This window comes from Saccopteryx leptura, chromosome 1, assembly GCF_036850995.1.
Source record: "Saccopteryx leptura isolate mSacLep1 chromosome 1, mSacLep1_pri_phased_curated, whole genome shotgun sequence".
Taxonomy (NCBI): Eukaryota; Metazoa; Chordata; class Mammalia; order Chiroptera; family Emballonuridae; genus Saccopteryx; species Saccopteryx leptura.
The window spans coordinates 77703310-77731178 of NC_089503.1; the positions used below are offsets into that span (position 1 = coordinate 77703310).

A 27869-nucleotide genomic window follows, 5' to 3' on the forward strand; every position below is an offset into this window, starting at 1 on the left:
CATGGCATTGCTTCTTCTGGTTTCGCTTGTCTTCTGGGCCTGGGACTGAAACACAGCTGAGTTTTATATGTCAACTCCAAGGGTTGATGCTTAAGGGAGTAGTGGTGTGAGGGCTTGCAGGTTTGCCCATTGCTAGGCAACCTATCCCCCCCACCCCCATGAGAAACAGATTCTGTGCTCTGTCCTGGTGACCCTCTGCACCTGGCCTCTCCTTCCTGGTTCCTCTCTGCTCATGCCCCCCTAATTGCCTACAATAGTAGAGTCTGAACTTTGTTCTGGTACCTGACATTGACTTAAAGTTGAGATGATATAAAATAATTGCTTAATAATTTGTTTCTAAAGTAATAATAGGTAAGTTGTATTGGATTCTTACTATATGTTGAGCACCTGTTTTATGAATTATTTCATTTAGTTTTATAATAATCGTGTAAGATACATACTATTATAGGTCCTGTATTACATATGAAGCAACTAAGACATAGGGAAATTAAGAAACTTATCCAAGACAATATAGCTTGAGGAAGGAAAGTCAGGATTCTAACTGAAGTCAGTTTGCCTCCTTCCAGGGCCAGGTCACTTAACCAGCACCCTAAACTGACTGTTATAATATAGCTAGATTTCATCTGTCTCCCATAAAGCCCGATTACCATAGTTTCTTGGCAGATCCACTCCCATCACAAGTTGATAAACACCTATCTATTGATTAAATACTTCCAGGGAAGGAAATCCCACCACTCTTCTCAATGGTTTGTTATAGTAACAAATTCTTCTTTAAGGAAAATCATTATTGAATGTTTGATGGAAGCTTAACAATAAGGCTGGCACTGACTCAAATGTCACACTAGTCACGTTCCTTCCTGATCATCAATTTCATAAACACAAATAAACTGAATGGGATTAATAATAACAGGTCTGGGTGGGGTATAATTGATCATAAAGAGGAGCCTGTGTGTGTGTGTGACTGTGTGTAGATATGTACAGAATTTGACTGTTCTTTGATCTAAATATTTAAGATTAATTGTAGGTATTTAACCAGGATTTGCCAGAAAATATAGCCTGATATAAGGACTTGCTGAAAGTACTTTTTGGGGGCGTGTGATTCTAGGAAACATGTGAGGGAAAGAAGGAGGGGCCCAACAGAGGTAGAAAAGTCAGTACTGTACAAGGATATGTTATAAAGCTGGCCACTGCTTCGGGCTACTGGCTGCTTCATTCAGTAGGCCCACCTGAGGAGCACTATGTAACACACTTCAGTATCCTTTGTTGGAGGACAGACAGGGGAGTATTTATCAGTGGACTCCCGTCTCTCATTGGTCAAAGATTAACCACAGGGTGTCTAATCTCTTACGTTTCTTTCTGGATTTTAGTCTACACTGAGACTTGAACTAAGAAGCCTCTGGGTGGGAGGAGAGATGTAAGAGAGGCCTAGGGCAAAGCACCGTCAGACTGCACCTGTGTGAAGCTAGCTGGAGCCATTTAGGACTGCTTGTACCTCCAGAGGCTAAAAGACACAGCTGAGGCCCAAAGGATTTGAAGTGTTACACAGGAGGTGTAATAGAGCAATATTATTTTCCTATCGGTTCACAATTTTTCAGTTTTTTGGCCTTCATTCCTGTAAGGACTTTAATGTCCTATGCATCATATTCATTGGGTCTAATAAAAGATTCCTAAGCTTTCATTATTTTTTCATTATTTGAATATGTATTGAGCACTTACTAACATTCACTAAATGTATCAGGCCCTGTGTATGGAAGTGTGGGTAGAAATGTAAATACAGGGTGTAGGGCTGTAAGGCTTGCTCACAAGTTTCCTGGCTGCAAGCACTGTGCCTGATTGGTGCGTTGGCGCGGGGCAGCACCACGTGTATGTAAGGCTGCAGGTGCTTTCCCTGGGCGGCTGTTCTCCGGATCGCTCTCCCACCACTGTGAGGTGCAGTTTTTCTTGCTCCCTTGCCCTTCAATTTGCTCGCCTGTCTTTGCAAGCCTCCAATAAACGGGTATGGCCCCATGCTTTCCAGCTCCGCAGTTCCTCTATCATCTGCCCAAATTCAATGGGAACCTGCCTCACCTCAACCACCAGCATTACACAGGTTGTGGCAAAAATAGGTTTACAGTTGTGAGTATGGGAAACACCAAGTTTACTCTTGTGTTATTATTTATTAATCATTGTATTATGTTCCATACGAACACCTGTAGGCCTATTTTTGCCCCACCTTGTATGAGAAACAGATTATCTGCTGTCATAAAACCTACTGTGTTATCAACTCTGTGCCTACTACAGTAGTAGCACACAGTGGGAACCTTTTAAAGAAATAAAATGGTCTTCTAACACCATCAGTATTAAATGAGGATTAAGTGCTATGCAAATCTTAAACTACCAGAAGCATATCCCACTAGGTAAACCACTCTGTGATCCTTGCAGGGAGTCTCTCACCCTGCAACGGTAAGCTGGAATGGCTTGTGCCTGTCCTGGGAGTCAAGACTGTTTACTATTTACGTACTACTGCCTAGGGGAACAGGGAGGCGGAAATTTAGAGAGATTTTTGTACTTATCCCTACGGTACCTCTGAGGCATAAGAGAACATTTTAGGAGCTGGAATCAGAAGGGTCACCCGCAGTAGTAGCAGCAATGACCACACCCACACTCATCTGGCAGTCTGCCCAAGCAAAAGGAGGGAGATGCCCTATTTCGTTGCCAACACTTTCTTGAGCAACTCATTGGACAAACAATCATCAGAGGACTCAATCTAAAGTACTTGGTTTCAGGAACCAACTTATTTTACTACATTCACAAAAGCTACTCAGGTGGGAAATATATTGTTTCATTAAAATCTTTGATGTACAGTTAGCTGTAGTCCATTGATCACAAGAAAAATGCCATACTAGGGACATATTTATATGCTAGTAAAATTTTCAACACCCTAGAAACCTGCTGACATAAAAATAAGAATAAAATGCCCTGGCCACATAGCCACTTGACTGGAGTGTCTTCCCAATAACCTAGGGTCGCAGGTTCGATTCCAGGTCAGGGCACACACAGGAGTTAGCCAATGAATGCAAACATAAATGAGTAGAACAGCAGATAGATGTTTCTCTCTCCGTCTCTCTCCCTCCTTTCCTCTCTCTCTAAAATAAATCAATACAAAAATTAAATAAATAAGAATAAAATTATTCAAATGATAAGATTTTGAAAGGCAAGTAAGTCTTCCTAGCCCTGTTGGTGGTTTTCCTTACTCCAGATCCAGCCACTGGCCCATATGTGACATCATGCTGAGGCCCTAGGTAACATCATGCTGATTACCTCTGAATTAGCTGACATATAGGAAACCGTCACTGTTCTTTAGTATCCACATTAAACTCTCAGGGTAGAGTGACCAGAGCATGCCATGCTTTATGGGGCAGTCAAGGCAGCAAGGATACCGGAGGCTTTCAAGGGAAACTTTCCACCTGTGGAGAGTGGTGGGCCATTGTGTAGCTGTGACAGGGAGGAGGGCCCAGACTGAGAGCTGGAAAGACAGAAAGGTAAACTGAATTGGCTCTTCAAAGGATCACTTTAGCGGCTGAGCACAAAGCCCCCTAGTAGTGAGCTAGCTCCCTAAAGAGAATTTAGTAGTTCAGAAAAGTAACAATTTGTTCTGGAGAATAGATCGGGAGGCCTGGTATGCCCCAGCCCATGTACCGAAGACTGAGCTGGGGAGAAAGAGCCTAGGAAAGAGCGCTGGAGGCAACACACATACACATGCTTGTGAGTCTGCTTTAGGGACAGCTGGGCATGGCCCTGTCTGAGGGGGTGAGGGGGAGGAGGTGGGGTGGGAGTGAGGATGGAAGCTGTTGTGTGTGTGGGGGTGTCCTGTTAAGACTGCCTCTGCTTTGAGGGGAAGACAAAGTAAAGCAGAAGAGTGAGGATACTAAGAGTGGGAGACTGCGGTGTGTGTGTGTGTGGGGGGGAGTGTGGGCTTTGCGGCTGGAGAGTGTGTCGGGGTGGTATTGGAGTCTTAGGAGGTGGGTGTAGAAGTTACTGGAACAGGCAAACTGGCGGGTTGGATCTGCAAATCATCAAGTCCCAAATCAATCACTTATTCCCTTCAGAGGACCTCTTTTCCATCTCGACAAAAATGTTTAAAGGGATTTGCGGGCAGAGAAGGAGGGAAGAGAATGTACCATGTTACCTTTTTAGTTTAATATCCTTCCCTTCTCCATAAGGTTGTCAGATTACCTCAGGGTCCAAAAATGAGTGGGAAAGTAGTAGAAACCCCGTCTGAGTAGTACATTTGGAATTAAGAGGTACACATTTGATGATTTTATCTTCACACTACAAACTAACCGTGGGCTCTTAGAGAAGCCATTTTCAGCTCGATGAGCCTCAGTTTCCTCATCTGTCCCGGGAGAGTTAACACGTGCTCGCCCCCCGCGGAGCTGTGGTGCGGCTGAAACTGCAAGCGGTGTGTGCGCAAGCCGGCACTTCACTCTGCGTCCAGGAAAGCACGTTGGTGTTATCCTCGCGCCCCGAGGGACTGGTGGAGGAAGACTCGGCTCTAAAATTAGTCCAGCTTGCAGGCCCAGCTACGGGAGCGCCCTCCAGCTCGCCGCGCCTCCCCCACTACCCCCCCACCCCGCCCGCCCCCTCTCCACTGCGCCTCGCTCAGAGATCGCTAGTCCTCCCAGTCAGCGACGCTTCTCTACCCCTCGCTCCTTTCTCTCGCGGTTTGGGAGGAGGAGACAGCGAGAGAGAAGCTAGAGGGGGAGACGTGGTGGGGGGGTTGGCCGTGCGTCGGCGTCGGCTGTGATGGGGAGCTGGGAGCAGCGAGGCGGCGGGCAGTAGCGGCGGCGGCAGCTCGGAGCCGACACGAGAGTCGGCGCTCCTCCCAGCAGGCTGCGCTGTGATCTGAGCTGCGGATTGGGATCTCGCGCCCCCGTCCCCCTCCTCCCGCTGCCGTTCTCCTTCTCCCGGCTTCCCTCCTTCGCCCGCGAGACCCCGTGGCGGCGGCGGCGGCTGCGACGTCCTGAGCGCGGAGCGCCTCTGCTCGCGACTCTCATCCCCGCGAGCGCGCGGCGAGCTCTGCTGCGGCAGCGTCCGGGTGGCCAGCTCGCCCTGGACAGGAGCGCCCGTTGAGGAAGACCACGGGGAAAGCGCCTGGTGGAGCCGTGGATCGCCGGCGGAGGCAAGGGTGCGTCGGGATTTTTAACGTGCTATTTTGGTGGCCCGTTGCACCGACTGGAGCGCGCCATCCGGACCGCAGCTTCAGCAGCCGAGTGAAACGGGCTGCGAGGTGGGCTAGGGTAGAGGAGAGCCGGTAGAGCGCGTGGGGGAAACTTTTCACCTTGTAAAGTTCCTGCCTCGGCACGTCTCCGAGTCTCGGTCGCTGCCGCCGCAAGGAGGGTAGGGAGGCTCGGTTCTGCGGCAGTAGCCGGGGATTGGCATAGAGAGTTGGCCAAGTTTGGGACTGAGAATTTGGAGAGGAGGCGCGAGGGGCTTGCAGATCGGTGCACCCATCCCCCGCCCCGGCCTCCGGTGCAGGTGGATGAGAGGGTACAGGCGGTAAGCCTGCTGGTAGCCCGTACCCGCCAGGCTCAGTGGTGATGTTTAGAGGCCAATGAATGCACTCGAGGGACCCGGAGGCACAAGTTGAATCATCGCTTGACGAGGCTTCGGACGGAGCAGGGAGCTCAGCTACACTTTGGTCTGAAAGGGGAAGGGATTACTGGGCATTCTGCGGCTCTGCTCCAACGCTTGATTCCGTGTGGGGGTCATGGGCAGGGTGAGATTTACTGAATAGCAGCGGCTCTGGGACTGGAGCGACAGCCTTTTACGGAATGGCGGGAGGAGGGACTTTTCCTGATGACTTGACAGGGAGAGGGAAAAGGAGTGTGGTGGTAGAGTGCATGGTTGTGTTTTTGGCGGGTGTGAGTGAAGGTAGCTTGTCTTTGAAAAGCTGAGCGGACCTGACCATCTTAGGGGTGCATTGCAGCCTTTTCTGCGAGGAAGGAACGCGAGGGCATGCCGGGTTCGCATTCTGTGCCCCTTCATGGGAGCTTCCGGATAGGTCCCCTCACCCAGACCACTGGGTGCAGGGCCGATGTGGTGTTAGTGGGGTCTGAGGGGCTCGGACAAGGAGGCAGCGTGGTGGCCCGGCGTGCTGTCTTGCGCGGCGTGCAGTGCGCGCCAGGATTCCGCCAGTGGGGGTCGCTGAGCTAAAGTGCATCTGGCCCCTGGGCTTGTGCGAGGTGGCGAGCCTGGGTATTTTTAGCAGTACTGTGGTCTGTATTCCTTCCTCCTCTATCCCACTGACTTTTGTCGCGTGTGCTTTCCGAGATGATTAAACATTGACCACGACTGGGCTTTGCGGAAAGCAACTTTTATTGTTCACTTTTCCCTGCCCCACTCTCCTGGGCGTGCGTGCGCGCGCTTGGGGAGAGGATATGGGGGTGTTAGGAATTTTGGCTGTGAACTAGGGGAACCTCTTGAGTAAGTAGCCTACGACGAAAGGGTGGTGCTCTCGGCTGTGTGTGTGTGTGTGTGTGTGTGTGTGTGTGTGTGTGTGTGTGTTGGTGTTGGTGGCATCCTGCAGCTCCGTATAGTAACGTGGGCAAACCAGGCAGTAGGAGGGGTCCCCGAATGAATGAGAGGAAGGAGGATGCAGAGACCTGGCGAGGTCGTCATGGGATCTAGAAAAGGTTCCTGGGAGTGAAGGACGCTTGCTTTCCGGAGCGTGGGCGGTCGGTAGCAGCGACCGGCGGCGTACTAGCTGACTCCCCAGCCTCGGACGGGAGCTTCCTTTCGCCGCCGCCGCTGCGCGCGGGCTGACTCCGCTTTTGGTTTGGGCGAACCTGCTGCAGCCGGGGCAGGAGGGAGGAAGGGAAGCACGAACACGCTAATGATGGAAGAGCCTTTTCTCCTCCTCTCCTACCCCTTTCTCCACGCCCCAGACTCCGGCTCGTTTGTTTTCCAAGTTGGATCCCACTTCCATTTACAAGTGTCAGACAAACCCGCGCAAATCCCCCCCCCCCTCCCCACTCACCGGGGCCCTAGCCAGACGGAGAGGGGGCGGGGAGAGCTATCTGGACAGCGCCTAGGGTTGTGCGACGCAACCTTGGGGGCTTGTCTAGCTTGGTTTCACACTTGTGGGTCTTTGATGCTTTAAAAATACACAACCAAACAACGAAATTCAAAGCACTCCTGGCCATTTATAATCCACCGCTTTTCTTCTCCTTGCTTCGGACGTATTAATTTTCTGGCCCCAACGCTTGTCTTTTCAAAGGCGAGTCGGGGGCGGTGTGAGGAACAGGGTGGGGGAGGAGGAGCAGGCTAACCAGTTCATCACGGTGGATTTGTGCTCCTGGCTTTGTTGCTAGGATTAGATTCTCTATTGCGCCGGGCCGAAGTTAAAATAAATGCAGAGATTGGGAACCGACCCGAAAGACTGCAGACGACTTTGCCTCTGATTCAGGAGGCAAGTTCAGGTGGTGGAAAAACCAAACCGTAAGCCCGCCATCTAGGAATTGAGGTGCCCACTTTACCGTGTCGCTCAGAGAGAGCCCAGATTTCGCTTCCACCTACAGGCACTGAACTTCTTTTAACGTTTATCGAATGCTTGAATGAGATTCTGGGTTTGTGAGATTTGAATCTGAGAAGAAAAGAAGGAAGGGGATAAAGAGAATGAGGGAAAAGCGATCGAGAGATTGAAATTCTGCCGAATGCTGGAAATTACACATAGACAACCGGTCCTTTTTTTTTTTTTTGAGTTCTTATTTCTAAATCGGAGCGGTGAGAGAATAAAGAACAGCCAAGAAAACCAGGGCGCCAAGAGACAAAGACAAAAAATGCATAATAACTTAGCGCTTTGATGTGCTTTTTTTTTTCCTAGTAGGATTGGAGTGGGGGAAGGGTTTACAACATTTTACAGGGAGAAAAGTTGTCTCTTAGAATGAAAAGCAATGCTGATGTTTAATCATGATTCCTAGTTGTTGCCTTTTTGGAACCTGGACAATGAACGGTGTTGGGGCCAATTTCCATGCACAGTGCGCTGGGATGAGAAAGTTCCCAGAACTGTCCAGTTGTAACGTCTTCATATCTGAACCACACAGAGAACTCCACATGAAAGGCAGCTGGCTGGGAGATCAGAAATTGGTCAGCTGCTGGGCTGGCTTCATCTTTTGTAGCTGCAGGATCTTCAAGCCAGTGTTTGTTGCCCAGTGACTGGCTATCCAGCTCCCACCCCACCCCACCCCCTTTGCTTGTTCCAAATTTTATTTATTCTGGTTTCTGGCACAGTCATTTTGGGGAGTTTTAAAAATAGTTAGGCCCCAGTCTATCTCTTAACTGGCAATTACAGTTGTGCTGAGCTACTCAAAAATGAAATGAGTAGTCATAAAGAGAATGTGCCCACTGACCTGTACGCTGTATGGTGATTTTGCCAGCTCATAGCTTTTTGTAAAGCAGCAGCCCTCTTCAGGCTGCTCACATAAGAACATTTTGATGTGTCAGGTTATGTTATCCTTGCTTTCTTCATTCCTGCAGAATGACCTGCTCTAATTTGGCTGGTGAATTATGCCAAATAGAAAGATGTAGGCAGTTGCCAGGGAAGAGGATATTTAGTCATTACCAGCTGGTCTGAAGCGTGCTCCCTGTGGCTGTTGGGTCGTTATGCTGTATTAATAGCTCATAATGCAAATAGGACCAAGGTGCTTTACCTTATCATTTGTGGAATTGGGTATGGCATTCCATGATACCGCGCATCTGTCCAGTAGCTGGTGGGTTGGCTTTTTCCTCTGAGGCAAGAGGCAAAGGATACTATTGAGGATGTCCACCCCCCCCCCCCCGTCCCCGTTGTGGGTCATTCCTAGTTTTTACTTTCTGCAGCAGCATTGAGTGGGGATCATCTGATGGGATCAGGTGGGAGAGTTCATTTGGGTTGATTTCCTTTGGTTGCTGAAGAAGGATTATTGATGAAACCATTGTCTTTGCTGATTGTGACAAAACCAGTGAGGAATGGACATTTTAAAGGAAGGGGATCTTAAAACCAGATAGAAGGTGACGGAAAACAATTTGACTTTGGGTGATGGGTATGCAACATAAACAGATGTCAAAATAACCTGGAGATGTTTTCTCTGAACCTATGTACCCTGTTTGATCAATGTCACCTCATTAAAATTAATAAAAAAAATAAAATAGAAATAAAGAAGGGGATCTCACAGACCTGGAGGGAAGGAGGCATCTCCTGCCCAATGTCTTCCTGCAAATAAGGGAGTCCTGACTTCCACAGATATTCATAGTTTTAAAAAAAATTGTAGGAGGAAACTCAACTCCTGCATATCGCTTGGCTTATTGACAAAATTTTCTGAAATCCTATTAAATCTCTCATTGTTAACTAGTCATTATGAACATTTTTCTTCCCACTTGTAAGAGTTGGGTCTGTTTTATAGCCTGTCCTCTTGAGGACAGCTCTAGTGTCAGCTTATAGCCTAATAGGCACAAAATAAATACTTGCAGTTTAGGTAACTTCCTCTGGAAAGACCCTGAGGGTAAATGTCTTTTCGGTGTTTATAGCAATTTGATTCTGCAAGCTTCCTAAACTTACTGTTTTTGTTGTTTGTTTTTTGTCAATTGTAGAGTATCTACTCCTTTAATCAGCTTTTTTCTTTTTTAAAACTTTTTATTTATTTATATTTTTATTCAGTGAGAGGAGGGGAGGCAGAGACAGACTCCCACATGTGCCCTGACCAGGATCCACCTGGCAAGCCCACTAGAGGGTGATGCTCTGCCCATCTGGGGTGTTGCTCCATTGCTCAGCAACTGAACTCTTCTTAGCACCTGAGGCAAGGCCACAGAGCCATTCTCAGCACCTGGAGCCAACTTGCTCCAGTTGAGCCATGGCTGCGGGGGGGGGGGGGGCGGGGGGAGAAGTGAGGGGAGAGGGGTGGAGAAGAAGATGGCCACTTCTCCTGTGTGACTAGGAATCAAACCCAGGACTTCCATACACCAGGCCGACACTACCACTGAGCCAACTGGCCAGGGCTAGTTAGTTTTTTCTTTTTTGTTGTTTATATTGCTTCTTTCCCCCCAAATTCCTTTCCAAGAATAATTCTAAGAAAGCTTGCCTTATCTTAAAGAAAATAATAAAAATTCAGCTTTAAGGCCACAGACTGAATATATTGAGAACATATTTGATACTTGTCTGGTGGCTTTAAGCCAGTTTGTGGTCTTCCAGGATAGGTTATCAGTTATGTGTAATAGTGACAAATGACCTATTCTAGTAGTTGTGAAATAGAAGGGAACTCCCAAGTTAGCCTTAATTTTAGCCTATCCTAGAACTTTTGTTTAAAGCACAAGGGATGACAATTTGAGAGTGAATTTACTGGCATACTGATGGTAAGAGAAAAATAGAGAACAGATTTCAAAACTTAATAATCAAGCTCTTCAGATAATCAGAGTTGTTTTTCCTTCACTGGATAGGTGTGTATGAATGTGGAGGCCCAGGTGGTGTTTGGAGAGGGTAGTATGACTCTCCTTCCTTAGTCATGGCTTTATGAGATCATCCCTTTGCCTAGACAGAGGGCTCTTTACGCTGATTTTAGTACTTCACCTTTCTGGCCTGGCCAGTTGGCTCAGTGGTAGAGCATCTGCCTGGCATGTTGATGTCTCAGTTCAATTCCCAGTCAGGGCACACAGGAGAGGTGCCCATCTGCTTCTCCACCCCTTCCCCTCTCCCTTGTCTCTCTCTTCCCTTACCACAGCCATGGCTTGGTTGGAGCATGTTGGCCCTGGGCACTGAGAATGGCTCCTTGGCCTCTGCCTGGGATGCTAAGAAGAGCTCTGTTGCTGAGCAATGGAGTAAAGCCCCAGATGGGCAGAGCATTGCCCCCAGTGGGCTTGCTAGGTGGATACAGTCGGGGCGCATGCAGGAGTCTGTCTCTCTGCCTCTGCTCCTCTCCCTGAATAATAAAAAAAAGTATTTCACCTTTCTGATCTTTCAGGGTTCCAGTATTGTGTATTATAGCCTCTATTTCGTACAGGAGATTTGTTTAATTATCTCTGCCCTAGTATGTCTTAAATTTATCTCTTTTATTCTGTAAAGTCACACAGAATATAAAGTCATTTATTTTTCTTTAAAAAGTTTTACTTTGATGTTTTCCTATTTTATTTTCCTTTGTTTCTTTTATTTCTTTACAAAATTCATTTCTCTTCAGTTTATTTTCAGTAATACATACTGAACCTACCTTCCTTTTAAGGCAGTGGACAGGATTCAAATACATCCTTTGTAAAAGTAAAATACATTCCTTGCTTCTCTGTGTACTAACTGTTCTGTTGGGAAGACGGGAAGATGTGTGCAAACTAGAAATCCACACGTGGCCATATTTGTTACCCAGCCAAAAGAGTGTCACCGAACAGGGTCCTGGAGGGGGAACGAGAGATAAGCATAAGCTGAAGTAAACTTTTAGGTAAACAGAATCCAATTTAGTAATTCATAGTGTAACTCTAATGTATGCAAGGAACTGTAAAATCAATTCTTTCATTTCTGTAGGAGAGGGTTCCTTTTTGAAAGAAGATACTTGTGGAATAGGCCACATAGGCTGTTGGAATGTTCGTCAGTGTTTTGTGAAGACACCAGAATCTATTCAAGCTGTTTCCTCCATTATCCTTTTGTGGACCCCTCCCCCAACCTCAAAGAGGACCTTTAGATGTTTTAAATGTGTCTGTGGACCTGCATGCAGGAACATACATGGGGCCCTACTTTCTCCCCAACACACTGGGTTCCTGGTGCTAACATTACCAATTCTGAGTTTTTTAGTTGACTGTTGGTAGTATGGACAAAGTATTGGTACAGATAGGCTGACTTTCAGGGAATCATCCATTTTTGCTATTTTCACATAAAATTTAATGGGTTGTTTATGGCACTACCAATTATTCCTTTTTTTTTTTTTTTTGGTATTTTTTGGAAGTGAAGAGCAGTGAGGCAGAGAGACAGACTCTGGCATGTGCCCAACTGGGATCTACTCAGCATGCCCACCAGGGGGCAATGTTCTGCCCATCTAGGGCGTTGCTCTGTTGCAACCAGAGCCATTCTGGTGCCTGAGGCAGAGGTGATGGAGCCATTCCCAGTGCCTCGGCCAACTTTGCTCCAATGGAGCCTTGGCTGCGGGAGGGGAACAGAGATAGAGAGTAAGGCAAAGGAGAAGGGTGGAGAAGCAGATGGGCACTTCTCCTGTGTGCCCTGGCTGGGAATGAAACCGGGACTTCCACATGCCAGGCTGACACTCTACCACTGAGCCAACCGGCCAGGGCCTCTACCTATTATTTTTGAGCAGTTAGCTCTGTGAGGCTTCTCACACTACCCAGAACTCCCAAAAGTGACCCTAAAGCAGGAGTTGTCAACCTTGACTGCACTTTAGAATCACCCAAATGCTTTTAAAATAACTGATGCACAAGTTTTTTGTTTTGTTTTTTTTAAGCTGGAAATGGGGAGAGACAGACAGACTCCCGCATGCGCCCCACCGGGATCCACCCGGCATGCCCACCACAGGCGATGCTCTGCCCACCAGGGGGCGATGCTCTGCCCCTCCGGGGGGTCGCTCTGCCGAGACCAGAGCCACTCTAGCGCCTGGGGCAGAGGCCAAGGAGCCATCCCCAGCGCCCGGGCCATCTTTGCTCCAATGGAGCCTTGGCTGCGGGAGGGGAAGAGAGAGACAGAGAGGAAGGAGGGGGGGTGGAGAAGCAAATGGGCTCTTCTCCTATGTGCCCTGGCTGAGAATCGAACCCAGGTCCCCCGCATGCCAGGCCAATGCTCTACCGCTAAGCCAACCGGCCAGGGTCCTGATGCACAAGTTTTATCCAGACTATTTACATCAGAATCTCTGGGGGTAAGACCTAGGCATCAGTAAATTTTAAAGCCTTGCAGATGATTTTATTGGGTTGAGGAACAATGCTACAAAGTTTGTTAATCAGATGTGAAACAAGAGTCACTCCTGAAAATCAAGGCCACATACATGCTCTTCATTTTCCTGCTCTGAAGGGAACCTCTGGGACAATTAACCGAGGTGACCTTGTGTGGGACTGACCCTGATGGAGGTGGCTAGGAAGGTTCGTGGCTTCCTTCGTCTTGCATTTCTTGGTTCTCAGTTAGTGGTTTACATTCCTTCTGTTGTGTAATGCGGACCTGCCCTTAGCTTCACTCGGGTTTGCCTGAGTTCCTCTGTAGAGAGTGATCAGCGTGGTCCAGGAGCTGAGCAATGGAATTTGGAAGGTTTCAGACATCTCCAGGAACAGCAGCTTCTCCTCTTCTCATATTGGACTCTTGAGCTGGGGTCTTTTTGATACACAGAATTCAGGGAATCAATTCAAAGTAATCCATCAAAATTCGCTCGGTTCTCTTTTCATTTGTAGGGATTACGAGAGATGTGTTGCATAGAAACAATGAATCATGACCTGAGGGAGCTTACAGTCTAGTTGTGACTAAGGATGTGTCTGCTTAAGGAAAACTTCACAGCACTGTTGAATATGGAGGTGGAAGGAGCCTACTAAGTTGGCAGGGATGCTTCTGGCACACGCTTGGAAGAAACTTCATTCCTGCAGAGTGAGGCACTTGGTGTGGTCTGAGTTCCCTGTTTCCCTCTGTTTGAGGCTTAGTTAGCTTTGGCACGAAGAACGTTGAGGTGTTCTGTCCTTTAGGAATTCACCATTCAGGGCTGTTGCTTGCTTTTTAACATAAAAAAAAAATGGTCAAGTAAAAGGTACACCAAATAACACCAACTTCCAGATGTGGGTAGAAAAACTAGAACTTTTACCTTGGACATTTCGCTATGACTTGCTGATATTTGTGCTGTGCAAAGCAGTTACAAACAATATTTCAGTTATTTTTTTATTTTATTTTTGAATTGTCAGAGATAAGCCCAGCTGTTGACTGAGGCACAGATATGAAATGTTAACTGGACAGCCACTAAATTAAATTCCAAACAATGGGATAAAAAGTGTAGCCCTTTTCAGTACCATGGAAGGTTAAAAAGTAAGCATACTGGAGCAGCTCTCATGTCTTAGATTTTGAAATAAACTCCAAATTATTAATGCCGCTAAATATCATTGAACATTATTTAACACTTGTAAACATCTGAAATCATGCCAGATAATGCAGATTAAATCTAGTGACAAATGTGCTTTAATGACAGTATTAATATCATTTTTTTTCTATCGGATAAACACTGTGTGTGTGTGTGTGTGCTCACGCACGCGTGCGTGTTTCCAAAGCAGACTGAGGCTGTATCTTCGAGGAGGGGTATTTTGGTCTTTTTTGAAACCTAAAACATCTATTGCAAATGGCATTTTGTTGATTTTTTTAAAGCTTGAATTATGTGATTAATATTTCGGGCATCTGACGTCTGTTTCTAAGACTGTGGTTTGAAACTCTCTGGCTCTAAGTGGTGGCTGAATGATGGCAGTTGGTGCTGTGACTGGTTGAGGAGGGTGTCGTGTGATTCATGGGGCATGCTCCAATGCCAGGCTGGAATTTGTACTTACAGTTTCAGCACATCAGCCTGGTTGTAGGGAGAGAACCTCACCGTAAAGAAATGTACACACTGAAAGTGAGCCAAATGCAGATGAGTTTAACATCGTTAGAGTAATGGAGAAAGTGGGGTGTGAATCTTCCCCATCTTTCAGAAAAAGTTTCATGATAACAGTCTCAACCAGTTGAGTCAGAATTCAGACGTGTGTAGCAATGTTCCTTGAGACTTTGGTACCTATCCGATAGAACTGTAAAGGCATCTCAGAATGTCAATTAATGGAAAACTATGCTTGAGATTGAATATAATTAAGAAATGTTGAAGTCTAGTGTCCACATATTCAGACACTGCATTAAATGGTTTAATTAGTGAACCAGGATTTAGATTTATTGACAGAACGTCTCTTTCTCACAGCATTTTTCACTCATTAAAAGCTTATAATGTCTTGGATATTTTATATCTGTTGGTACTTGACCATTGCCGTTTTGTGCTTCTTGATTTCAGTGATTTGTGTGTACTTTCTTTCTGTCTCTCTGTCTCTATTCTGTTTTTTTTGTTGTTGTTGTTGTTTTTTACTTTGCAACTCATGATGATGGTGCATCTCATACTGATGGCCATTTCCATGAACTGAGCACATGATATTCACCAAAACATCAGGCAGGACTTTGTGTCACTGAAAAACAAGGCTTGGGTAGTAAAGGTATTAATTGTGGAATTTTTGCTCTAGTATTTTAACATTAATTTGTATGATTAATTTTTTCTTTATAACTTTTGGCTATTATATGTATCTAATAGCATAGTTTACATTGGGCTCTGCATTTCTTTGTGCCCTTTTCAGTTTTATGATTGATGGTTTAGTGGTATAGATACTTCTTACTCCACATGGTTGGCGTGTAAGTTTTGAATCATACAGGAGACTGAGAAAGTTTCTTTTAATATCCTTGTTGTGGGATATATGTCTTTTTGAATTGCATTTGATGATTATGAATGCTTGAAAGTACTGCAATTAGTAAAGAAATAACTTGGTGATGTTGACAATGAGTGGAGGGAGGGAGAAACATGGTTCACTGAATCCTTGAGGATTTGCCACTACCTGTTTTACAATTTAAATTTTAACTGCCTCCTGTACTGGCATTAATATGAACAGCTAGTTTTATAAGATTTCTTAATTCCTCATCTTCATAGGTATGTTCTCTAATTAGGAGCTGTTTAAAGCAATCTAGCATTCCATCTTTCCTGTAGATGTAGCAGATCATTCACAATCTGGGTGAACTAAGTACACATTGTATTGTTAGTCTTTCTAACGGGCTGTGCTAGATTCTTCAAATCCATGTCCTGTTGGCAAAACTGTATTGTGTGCTCTTAGTACCTTGGACTGGTTTTGCATGGAGCATACTAAACAAAGGTGGTGTCTGACCCTTCTAAAGTTAGCTTTCTCATCTGGATGATGATGCTTCTGTAGGCCCAGAAAAGGACATATGGTGTGTGTGACCCCAAGTCAGAAAGATGGCATCAGCATCTTTTATTGAGTTTAAGGGATACCATTTACTGGGAACTGCCTGGATTAACAATGGGACCATAATGCCTTTCATATATATGCAGGAGATAACTGTTATAATGAGGGAGCTATGGGATCTACGCAACTGACTAAGAAAGATAAGACAAAAACTTACTATACTGATAAATCGATTTCCTAGATCTCAAATTCTCCAATAATTAGATAATCTTTTACTTTAGAAATATAGATTTTGTATGTGTAATTATTTGCTACTTTATTTCCAAATTTTACTCAGTTGTGCATACACTTTGTTCAATTTGTGCTTTATATTTCTGTTAAATAGGTAGGATTAATAACATACCTCCTCTCCAAAGAGAGAGAGAGATCCAGGTATTTTATGACATTTGCTACTTTCATATGGCTCATCGATGCTTGTTATGCTAATCAAAGCAAATAAGCCTAGATTGCTTTTTATTTTTTTGTATTTTTCTGAAGTAAGAAGCGGGGAGGCAGAGAGACAGATTCCCCCAAGTGCTCAACCAGGATTCACCCTGCATGCCCACTAGGGGGCGATGCTCTACCCATCTGGGGCATTGCTCCGTTACAACTGGAGCCATTCTAGAGCCTGAGGGGAGGTCATGGAGCCATCCTCAGTGCCTGGGCCAATTTTGCTCCAGTGGAGCCTCAGCTGCAGGAGAGGAAGAGAGAGACAGAGAGAAAGGATAGGGGGAAGGATGGAGAAGAAGATGGGTGCTTCTCCTGTGTGCCCTGGCCGGGAATCAAACTCGGGACTTCCACATGCTAGGTGGACACTACCACTGAGTCAACCGGCCAGGGTCAAGCTTAGATTGTGTTTACACAATAGTTATGTTTTTAAATGTGAGGGTAAATCACAATTTTCAAAGCAAATCATTTCAAATGCTTTTAATTAGGAAAGAATCACTGTTGAAACAGATCCTGTAGCCCATTCTCTTATAAAGCAAAAAATATTTTGTTTCTCTATAACTTACCGGTTTTTTAACTTTAAATTTTTGTGTATCACATCATGGCCAGGTAGCTCAGTTAATAGAGTGTCAGCACCGGCACAAAATGTTTCAGGTTTGATGCGCCATCAGGGCACATACAGGAACAGATCATTGTTCCTGTCTCTTTCTCCCTGCCATTCCCCTCTCTCTAAAATTGATAAATAAAAAAAAAATTAAGAATATTTTTGTATATCAAATTTCTTAAAGAGAAGCAAGAGTGTATACATAGGGAAATGTATGGCTCTGAGAAGAATCAGAAGGGATGCTAAAGAGAAGATGGAGTTAGATACAAATGTCCACCTCAGTTTTGAAGACCATGGGGAAATGTTAAAGCTTAAGAGTTTTGGGGCAGTAGGTTCAGGCTAGTCTCACTCAGAGTTACACCGCTGACAGCATCAGCTCTTTTGTGAATATACTGAATAAGATCATCCCCATTCCCAGACTTTGGGACATCTAGAGAGGTGTCCCTTATCACACAAGGGGTTCTCATCTTCTGTAGTCCCCCCTCCTACCTTTTTTCCTCCTTGTTGCTAGTTGGCCTCTTTATATCTCCCACTCTCTCCAATTCCTGTAGTCACTACTTGAAGCTCTATGCCATCCTAGAGGTTTGCTTAAAGCTTGCCTCCTGTGTTTCTTTTTTCTTTCTTTCTTTTTTTTTTTTTTTTGGTATTTTTCTGAAGTGAGAAGCAGGGAGGCAGAGAGACTCCTGCATGCACCCTCCCAGGATCCACCTGGCAAACGCATAGGGAGCGATACTCTGCCCATCTGGGGCATTACTCCATTGCTCCACAACTGAGCTATTTTTAGCAGCTGACACAGAGGCTATAGAGCCATCCACAGCATCTGGAGCCAACCACTTGAACCAGTCGAGCCATGGCTGTTGGGAGGAGAAGAAAGAGAGAAAGAGAGAGAGAGAGAGAGAAGAGGGGGGTAGAGGAGTGAAGAAGCAGATGGTCCCTTCTCCTGGGTGCCCTGACTAGGAATCGAAACCAGGACATTCACATGCTGGCCAATGCTCTACCACTGAACCAACCATCCCGGACCACCCAGGTTCTTGATAGTTCTTTAAATCCAGGTTCTGATACCCAGGTTCTGTGAAAGCTACAGATCTTTCCTATAAGTTGGCAGTGAGTGTGATGAAGATACCAAGAAGTCATGTTGGATGTGTCATGCTGGATGGTTTGGTTACCTTCCAATAGCATCACTTCTTTGAGGAGGTCCTGACAGAGTTATACACATACCCATGGAGGTTGATGTTCACAATGGTAAAATATACTGGGAGGTGGGAGTCATCTCAGTGCTAAGTCTTTTCTGATTCAGGAAAGTTTAGACTATGTACATCAGTGGAGGAATTCTGAAGCCTAATTTATATTTAAAATGAAATTATTTAAATACACCCTGTGATGTAACTATTGTTACACTAAAGTACTATCATGCCATTGCAGTATATACTGAGAGCTGGAGGTACACGGGGGTGCTGCTTACCGGTGTGGGCCAAAGACTCTTGTTTTAAGGGTCAAATTTACAGTGCCTGGCACATAGTAAAGCTCCTGTGTGTGTAAAGGAATTCATGTAGTTATCTAGTAGTTAGTTATAGAATAGACTAAGCATTGTATAATTCCAAATAACCATGTCTTTTCAATCACACTGCACTCTGAAGCACTATTTGAGGGGCAGGTGTGTAAAATCAATATGCAAACAGGTGTGTATGTATCTTGGGAATATTAAATTATAAAGTGTTCAATAAATTTTTTTGAATGAAGGACATTGGAAAAGGCTGTGTCTGTCTTTTAGACATTTTGTCACTCTTTGAGCTTAACAGACAAAATCTCATTAATACCAAATCCATGGGAGCATGAGAAATGTGTAATGCTCTTAATTTCTCATTAAGTGATTTCTGTTTATTGAAAATTGGCTGAAAGGAACACTGAACATAATTCATAATACGGGATTTAGGTGGATCTAGATACCTGAGTCTTTTCTGTACTGAGAACATGCTCACAGTTCCGTACTGGAATGGGTGTTGGGGAGAGTGATGTCTTAGTTCTGGAAGGATTTATTGAAAAGACGAGATGATGAGTTAGATTAGAGATCCTGTGCCTTTTAGGTTTGTGTGATTATTCCAGGCCTTTATTTCTCCAGTGACACTTTGTACATGTCTACAAGCAGATGAGAGAACGCGGGGGCACTTAGGGGCTGGAGGAGGCAAATGTGAATCCCGTTTTTCCCTTATTAACTCATGAGGCCTGCTGGGTAACAGCAGGCATTACCAGACATTTAATTGTGTGCTAGGTAAGGCTGGCACAACTCCAGCATCATGGTGAAGTAAGGATTATACTAATCAGCTGGGATATACTGCATATATTGATTAAAGTTGGATTTTGTTATGCAAAAAAAAAATCCTTATAAATAGTGGGAAAATAATTGAGAGTAATTAAAAAGGCAGAGAGTTAGTTCACAGTTCTTTAGATAAAAGGGCACTTTGACCCTTTGCTTCCATGCAGATTTCTGGGCAGGCTAGAGCAGTCTGTGAGTACTGAGTCTAAATAGAGTGATCGCTGTCACCACTGAACCGGAAAGAGAGTAAATGGGAAGGCTGTGTAGATGAAGCGCTGATGATCAAGTTCCAGCAGGTTATTTTAGTGGTTCTTTGCTGCTGGAAACCTTTTTTGGGGGCTGGGGGCTGTTCATTTCTTTCTCTTGGCTTCACTAATAGCTTTTGGTCATTATTATCCCTGATGAGAAGTGAATGGGAACCCCAGTATCTTAGAGAACACTGGTGAGAACATTAAACTACATTGGAATTATCTGAAATTGTCATTGCTTCTCTCCTTCCCCAAACTGAGAAAGCTTTGTAGTCATTTGACGTCACAGAAAATACTCATCCATAGAATGGTGACCTTGAGTAGCCTATTTGCACACTCTTTCTTCTTACCTCCTGGACCCTTTCATTCTTAGTGTCTGCCAAAAATTAGATGCTCAGTGAATATTTGCCAAATGGATGAATGAATGAGCTGTTACATAGGTATTGGATGCTAGAATGATTTAACCTCTAGAGAAGTTGTAGATGATGTTTGATGGAGTTCCAAGCATCATTTTATGACATGAGATCCTGAAGAGCAAGTAGAGAAAGGGAAGTGGGGTTGGGCGAAGAAAATGGCTAAGATTTACTGAGCACATGCTGCATCAGGCTATTTGCATCTGTACACTTGTGCTGGCATCATCTGTGTTCTAAGAGGTGGATGTGAGCATCATCTTTCACAAATGACGGAGATATGAATAGGAATTGAAACAAGGTCATAGACCTTAACTGGCACAGCTGGGATCTAAACTCATAGTTCTTGCTGACAATCAGGACTTTTCAAATGTAGCCACACAGAGCCCCGTTTGGGAAGAGGAGCATGAACTCATATTCCCAGAGCTTGGTGGCAGAGTCCAGAGATAGGGCATGAGCATCAGTCAGCTTTCTTTGATGGCCGAGTATTTTGCTCCAAAAATTTATATGAATTTTACAGTCTGTTATGTGTTTGTCTAAAAATGAAATAAGATTTTAAATTACTTATCAAGGTAATTAAAGTGTTTCTCCAGAATCTTTCATTAAAATTGACCCCCCTAAAAGTTGCTCCACACATATCCTCTGGGACATATCTGGAATTTCCACATGGAGAGAATCAGAGGTAGTGATTTGGTGGAAAGAGAGATGGGGGGGGGAGTTTATCTTGAAATTTTGTTCCCATAGCTAGTGTAGTTTTACTTAGATTGCATGCTTATTTTCAGCGGCCTGGGACTATCAGAGACAGGGAAGGTGCTCAAACTCCCCCTGGTTTTATGCTTTAATCACCATTGATACGACTGCTGTTAATGGAAGTTTGAGAAGCAGGCACAGAATTGTATTGCCCTGCATTATTTGAATAATAATAATGCTGGCAAAGACAAATACTATACACAGAGTTAATTACAAAGAGCTGTTTTATTATCCTGATTTTACTGTATGGATGATAAAGTTTATGGAATAAGCAAGAAAAAGAGATTATGGATAAAGAATCATGAAAAACAGAACACTCCTGAATTTCCTTATGGTCAGCAAGTGTTGAATTGATAGGAGACTATTAAAAAGGAATTCTTGATCATGTTAATAACAGGCAACATGTACTGAACTTGCATTTGTTTAGAACATTACCATTTACAATTTTTTCCTTCATTTTTGTATTTAATGACAGTTAACATTGATACAAGGTTTACATATATTATCTTAATTACCCCCCAGTTCTTTGGAGCAAGTACTGTTACTATCTCTATTTCATTGATGAAGAAACTGAAGCACATTGCCAAGTGACTTGTCAGAGTTAGAATCCTAACTTGGCTTCATCTAACTTCACAACCTGTGCTCTTTACCCCTTTCTTGGCCCAACATGTGTTTTTCTCTTTAATGAAGTTCTGAGTTTCTGGCTTGTCCCCAAGGGCCTTATTCATAGTTACAGTGACTCTGAAGTGATCCTGTGAAAGCATCCAGGCTTCTCCAGACCCACACTGTCCCTAAAAACACCTGCCAGCGCGTTTCGCACATTCGGCTTGATTTTCTAAAACTTCCGTGTGCACCCAGGTCAGCAATTTTCAGTGCCTCTGGAGAGTCCTGGCCACAACGCAGAAGCTCCCTCTTGGAATTGACTTTTCACTTCCAGACTAATTTGATAACAAAAGGAAATGGAAAAGTTAACCGATGCCCAGCAAATGCAGGTGATAGCCCTTGCCCGAGTCGTTTACCACTTGCTGGACTAACTTCAGAATTGCTGGCATGTTCTGAGTTGCTGTCATGTTACTCCTGGGTGTGACCTCTAGATCCTGAGTGACAGGCATGCATTTTCCATGGCTGTGCTTGCACAAAACAGGTTGGATCGAGACGCTGGAAATCTGCTATTTTCTGATTGGGCTTCTCAGCTGAATATAAATAAAAAGATGGAAGATACAATGTAGAAAACTACATTAGCTTGATTAGGGGTTATTTGCATAAAAAGTCTTTGAATTGCAATTACCACCCTCAGGCTTTGGACCCTGCTTTCTTGCTTTTTCTACTGTCAGGTCCAAGGTCATTATTTAAAGGCTTCCTGTTTCATGGAAGATGACTTACTGAAATATTATTTTCATTGCCTGAAGTAGATTCATATGGTCTGGTGAATACTTGAAGTTCTGTCAAAATCACAAAGCAATAGAGTTATTTTTTATGCCTTTGGAAAGGTGGTCAGGAATTTGAGTAATAGGCAGCTAAAATTTTACTCTTATTTTGCCTGTCTTTATGACAGAAATGAGTAAAAATCTCTATGTTCTTTGGTGATTAGTGTAGTGAACTAACTATAACTGGGTAAGTAAGGAATCATGGAGCAGGGTGTTTTTTTTTTTGGTTTAGTTTTCATTTAATTGCACTGTGACTGAGTTTGAATTTGATGCATAAGACTCTGGGAGAGAAATGAACTTGTGACATTTGAAGCTTGGAACTGTTTTTCTTGCCTTTTTTTTAATATAGGTAGAGCTTGAGTATTCAAGGTTTTATTGAATGCCTTTTCAGTTTGTAACTGCTGAATACAAAAGCTTGACTTCAGTGCTGTTTTTTCCATTGTTCTTTTGCAGCGTGCTGGCTGTAAGTGTAATTTAATCCAGTGCATTAAAAAGAAGTTTCTTTCCTCAGTGGTAGAGAAAAAGCCCTCCATCTCCCTTAGTAGTAACTAATGATAATAATATTTGCAAGTACAATTTCTTAAAACAAAATAAGACAAAATGAAAACACACCCCAAGCTGTAATCGAAGGATTTTGCATCATGACTGGCAATATAGCCTAAGGCAGTAACAGATACAGTTTGAGAGAGTTGGGCTCATTTTATTGACATATTGTTTTGTCTGTTGTGAGTAGACATGAATTATTCTTGGACCAACTAACATATCAGTTGACAAAAGCCGGTGACTTACCTGGTCTCACTTTGGAAATATCCTTGAAAGTTTTTATTCTATTCTCCTTCTCAGCTGGTCTTGTTCCCAGAGTAACTCAGTAGATCTTTGCCTAACTGTTTTCTAGTCTATCTTATAATCCATACTTGTCCCCCCTTCCTCAGCAGCCCCGAGCCCCACATTGCTGGATTCATTTCTGTTTTACTTTAAAAAGCCGTTTGCTTAATGTCACAACAAAATAAAGCATGGATTAGAAACAGCATTGTAGTTTCAGACTTAATGCCTTTGTGACATCTCATTGCTATGCAAATGAGATTCAAGAAGGTCATCCCTTTAGCAGTTGCTTTAGCTCTGGTATCTACTTGATATTCTTTGGCCAAACTTGCTAAGCATTCATTACTGAGCTAGCTTAGGTGTTTAACTCTTTGCTGGCTTTGAACCTGCTATTCCATGCTGCTGAGCTTATTCTCTGTCTTTAGGGGACGTTTTCATTTCAGGAGCCTCCTTGTATCTGTCCTCTGCTTCTGAGCGCAGAGGGTATCTCAGGAAACCCAGTACTCATATTTGCAAGGTGAACTTGTTTGTATGCCAAGCCAGTATTGGGAAAGCCCATTTGGGATTTGTTTCCTTTGGCATCTCAGGTATTTTTATTATGGCTAAATACTGTATTTTTAGATAGATGTTTCATTCACTTGCATCTATGACAAGTTCTTGCAAATGGTTTTATAGAAAACTATGTGTTTCTGTTCATGTAATACTTATTTTAAAATTAATTGTATTCAGTTCAAATTTGATTTGATCTGATTTAACAAATATGTTAATAGTGAATAGTAACCGAAGGTGGTGAAATCTAATATTAATGCAGTAAGAGCCACCAGCTTGGATTACAACCGATTTTGCTAGTGTTTTATTTGCTTGGTGAAAGGGTGTTCTTAATTCTGTAGTATGATAGGTTGTGTTTCTTTTTAACTAATTATAAAAGTATGATTATTTTTCTTTATTAATTTCAGATTTGAATGAATCTTTTACAGTTTTACTTGTTTTAAATGGTTAATTTATTAAGAAATTACTCTCTTAGTGATTATTTCAGTACAGTGGGTTTTCTTTACAAACACATAGATTCAGAGTTGCCTAGACACTGAGTTTGTTCTGAGATTTTGGCTGAAATAACCATTAATTCAATGTGTACCCACACTTGGTATGAGAAGACATAGGTAGGAACTTTGGAGAAAACGTTCATCTTACACCACCGTCTCCTACACATTAAGAATTAGAATGCTGACACTGATAGGAGGGGTGATTTGAACAACTTTGAGTTTAACCTGGAGAACACTGGAATGAGGATTTGACTCTTCTCAAGGATTAAGACAGCATCTGTGAATTAGGCATTGAATCAAATACAATTTTTAAAAAAAATTGTTATAAACCGGTACCTTTCTAACAGTGTCTTAGCCAACTGCCTGCTGGCATGAGGAACTGCTCAGACATCTGATAATGACAGGTTATCTTTAATTCTGTTGAGAGAGGCATCATGCCTTCAGGACTTTTTATCAAGGACAGTAGAAAACTCATAGTAGTTAGAACAGTGGAACAATATTTGAAGGGCCAGTTCAGTGCAATGATAATGAAAGCATAGCACCCATCTTTTGTGTGGTTCCCCAACTCCTATCCTGTTCTTTTTTTTTTTTTTTCATTTCTGAAGCTGGAAACGGGGAGAGACAGTCAGACAGACTCCCGCAAGCGCCCGACCGGGATCCACCCGGCACGCCCACCAGGGGCGGTGCTCTGCCCCCCAGGGGGCGATGCTCTGCCCATCCTGGGCGTCGCCATATTGCGACCAGAGCCACTCTAGCGCCTGAGGCAGAGGCCAAGGAGCCATCCCCAGCGCCCGGGCCATCTTTGCTCCAATGGAGCCTTGGCTGCGGGAGGGGAAGAGAGAGACAGAGAGGAAAGCGCGGCGGAGGGGTGGAGAAGCAAATGGGCGCTTCTCCTATGTGCCCTGGCCGGGAATCGAACCCGGGTCCTCCGCACGCTAGGCCGATGCTCTACCGCTGAGCCAACCGGCCAGGGCTCCTATCCTGTTCTTTACTGGTTCATAAATACTCAGGGGGCTCTGTTATGCTGTGGCATCTTGCTGGATGCTGGAAGGGTCATGGGGATACAAACAACACTGTTCTTGACCTAAAGGGACTTGAGGTTTGGGGATGAGATAAGGCCTCCAGGCCTTATTCCAAGGACTGAAAAGTGACTTTGCTGCAGTGGTTGTGTGCTGCTGGTTCTGACATGGAAGTGTCCTCTCTGAACTCGCCAGGGAAGTGGTTTTCCATCTGGACCTTATGGTTGGTCACCTCTAAGCAGGACTCTCCCTTCAATGCAGTCACATCCTGATACAGTAGCTCAGGCTGGCTTATTACCTAATAATTACCACGGGGAGAGTCAGGTTTCTCAAAGTGATGCCCCTGATCTGTTCTGACCGTTATTTATTTATTTTTCAAGGAAGGATTAGAAGAAAATTTTATTTAGGAGGTCTGCAGGAAACAGATTACGTAATCTTTGAAGGTTTGTATTTTTTTTTAATTGTGGTGAAATCTAGTAACTTAAAAAAGAAACACACTTTATGAGTTGTGAATTTGGGTTTACTAAAACAATGTTCAAAGTTAAAATCAGGGTGCAGTTGATTAAGTTTGTAGATTATCTTGGTGCCTGGCAGCTGCCTCTTCTCCACTGCCTTCCTTTTTCCAGCTCAACCAGATGTTGAGTGCCAGTCCTGTTGAATTGAAATTGACCACTATTGATTAAAATGAAAAGAAGAGAAAAAGTTAAAGATTACGTATTAGCTAAAATGAGATAAAGTCTGAATTTCATTTGTCTCTGCTGTCATTGTTTCCATTACCCCAGATGATTCAATGCATTGTGTTCAGGCGTGGGTGAGTTATAACAGCAGTAAGTTTTCTTTGGGGGCTTGTGGGGAAGTTTTAAAAATGAGTTTGTTCAGAGTTAGATGGAAATGTTTTTTGCTGGAAGCCTTGATAAAAAAAAAATGGCCTTGGTCTATGTTTTAGGAAATTGCCCTTTTTCTCCCTAAATACAAAACTGTCTGAAAAATTTTAAAAAATTATTAGATCCAATACTTTGCACTGTTCCCATTGTTTTAGAAATCTGCCTTCTTGTTGCAAGGATGCTAGTTAATAAGACATTTGACGCTCATTGTAGCCATCATTGCAAACCCAGTGTTACAGAGTTCTACCTGGATCCGTGACCGACTAATAGGGTAAAATGCTACCAGATGAGCCACAGCGCTTTGGTTTGTGGGCTGGAGGCTGACCCCTAAGTCAAGGATTTAATTTTAGATCCAGATTTCAAACCATGAGTTTTTCACTGGATGTTAATTCTAAACAATAGAACCAATCTTTATTAAAATATTTTAAAATAGTAAGCTTTAAGTATGTTACTGCTCATTATATATATAATGATTGATAAAGATCAAAGTTTAAGGAAATGAGCATCCAAGTATATTTAATGTCTTTCTTATGAATTTATAGCACTATCCTTTTCTTATGCTCACACTTGATTAGAATGCTCCATAATGCCTTACCACTTTTCCCTCAAGGCCAGGGTTAGAAGTCCTTTTTTGGGTGTTTTAAAGAGGCCTTAGAAGTAACTTCACCCAATAAGACCTTGCATTTATTCACTGACTTAGGAAGAGGGGTGGGATATTTTTCAAATATGAGATTTTGAGGTTATCGTATTGTTTCATACATGTTTATATCATGGGCTCCCTGATTGAACTCCATGCTACTTTCATGTTCACTTTGCTGCTAGCTGTGCTTAGAATTGCTAGATCAAGTAAATAAAAATAAAACAGATTTCCAGTTAAATTTGAGTTTCAGATAAACAACAAACAGTTCTTTAGTAAACTATGTCACTAGTGTTGCATGAAATATATTTTTACCTGTAGCCCGGCTTTTGCACAGATCACAGCTTATCCTAGAAGATGTTGAGAGAGGGTTTGTTGAATGATTGAATGAGCTTATAGATGGAACTATCTGGTAGTTCATTGAAAATACTAATTTAGAGCACATAGAGTTGGATTCAAGAGTCACCAATACATGCATAGGAGGTACTTGGAGACCTGGAGATTGTCCAGGGCCGTTGTGTAGACTAACTGTAGTGAGCATCAGAATCACCAGGGTGGGGGGGGGGGTTTATAAAATACAGATACATATAGGTATCTGTGCTCCGCTCCATAATGTCTGATTTAGTAAACTTTAGATTGGGCTCAAGAACTACATTTCTTAAGTTCCTAGGTAATGTCAATGCTGCTGGTGTGAGACCAGACATTAGGAGCCACGGTGTAGTAGATATTCTGGAAGGGATCAGCAAATGTTTTCTCTAAAGGGTCAGATAGTAAATATTTTAGGCTTTAGAATGTCTCTGTTGCAGTTACTCTGCTCTGCCTTTGTAGCTGGAGAGCAGCCATAGATGATATATAAACAAAAGAGCTTGGCTATATCTCAATAAAACTTTATTTACAAAAGTAGGCGACTTGCTCATCTCAGCCCATGATAGCTTCCATAGCTTGCCACCCCTGCTCTAGAGTGAAAAATGGTAGTTAAGGCCCTGGCCACATAGCTTTGTTGGTTAGAGTGTCATCACAATACACCAACACTGTGGGTTCAATCCCCGGCCAGGGCACATTGAAGAATCAACCAATGAATGCATAAATAAGTAAAACAATAAATTGATGGTTTTTTTCTCTCTATTTCTCTTCCCCTTCTTCTCTCCTTAAAATCAATAAAAATTAAAAAAAATTATTCATGAGAACTAAGGATAGGCAGATTAAAGAATTGGGCAGAGAAACAAGAACCAGAAAAGAGCAATCTGAGCAATGGGGGGTGGGGAGAGTGTCCCCCA

At 43.6% G+C, this 27869-nt stretch overlaps 1 protein-coding gene across 1 annotated transcript in view; it reads left to right on the forward strand.

The window, feature by feature from the left end:
- The first annotated feature begins 5061 nt into the window (after window positions 1-5061).
- The window catches only part of FAT3 (FAT atypical cadherin 3), a 700951-nt gene continuing 678143 nt past the window's right edge, over window positions 5062-27869 (forward strand). Inside the window, exon 1 of the mRNA XM_066370577.1 lies at window positions 5062-5167. The gene's annotated coding sequence lies outside the window, so the exon portion shown is untranslated. The remainder of the gene's footprint in view (window positions 5168-27869) is intronic.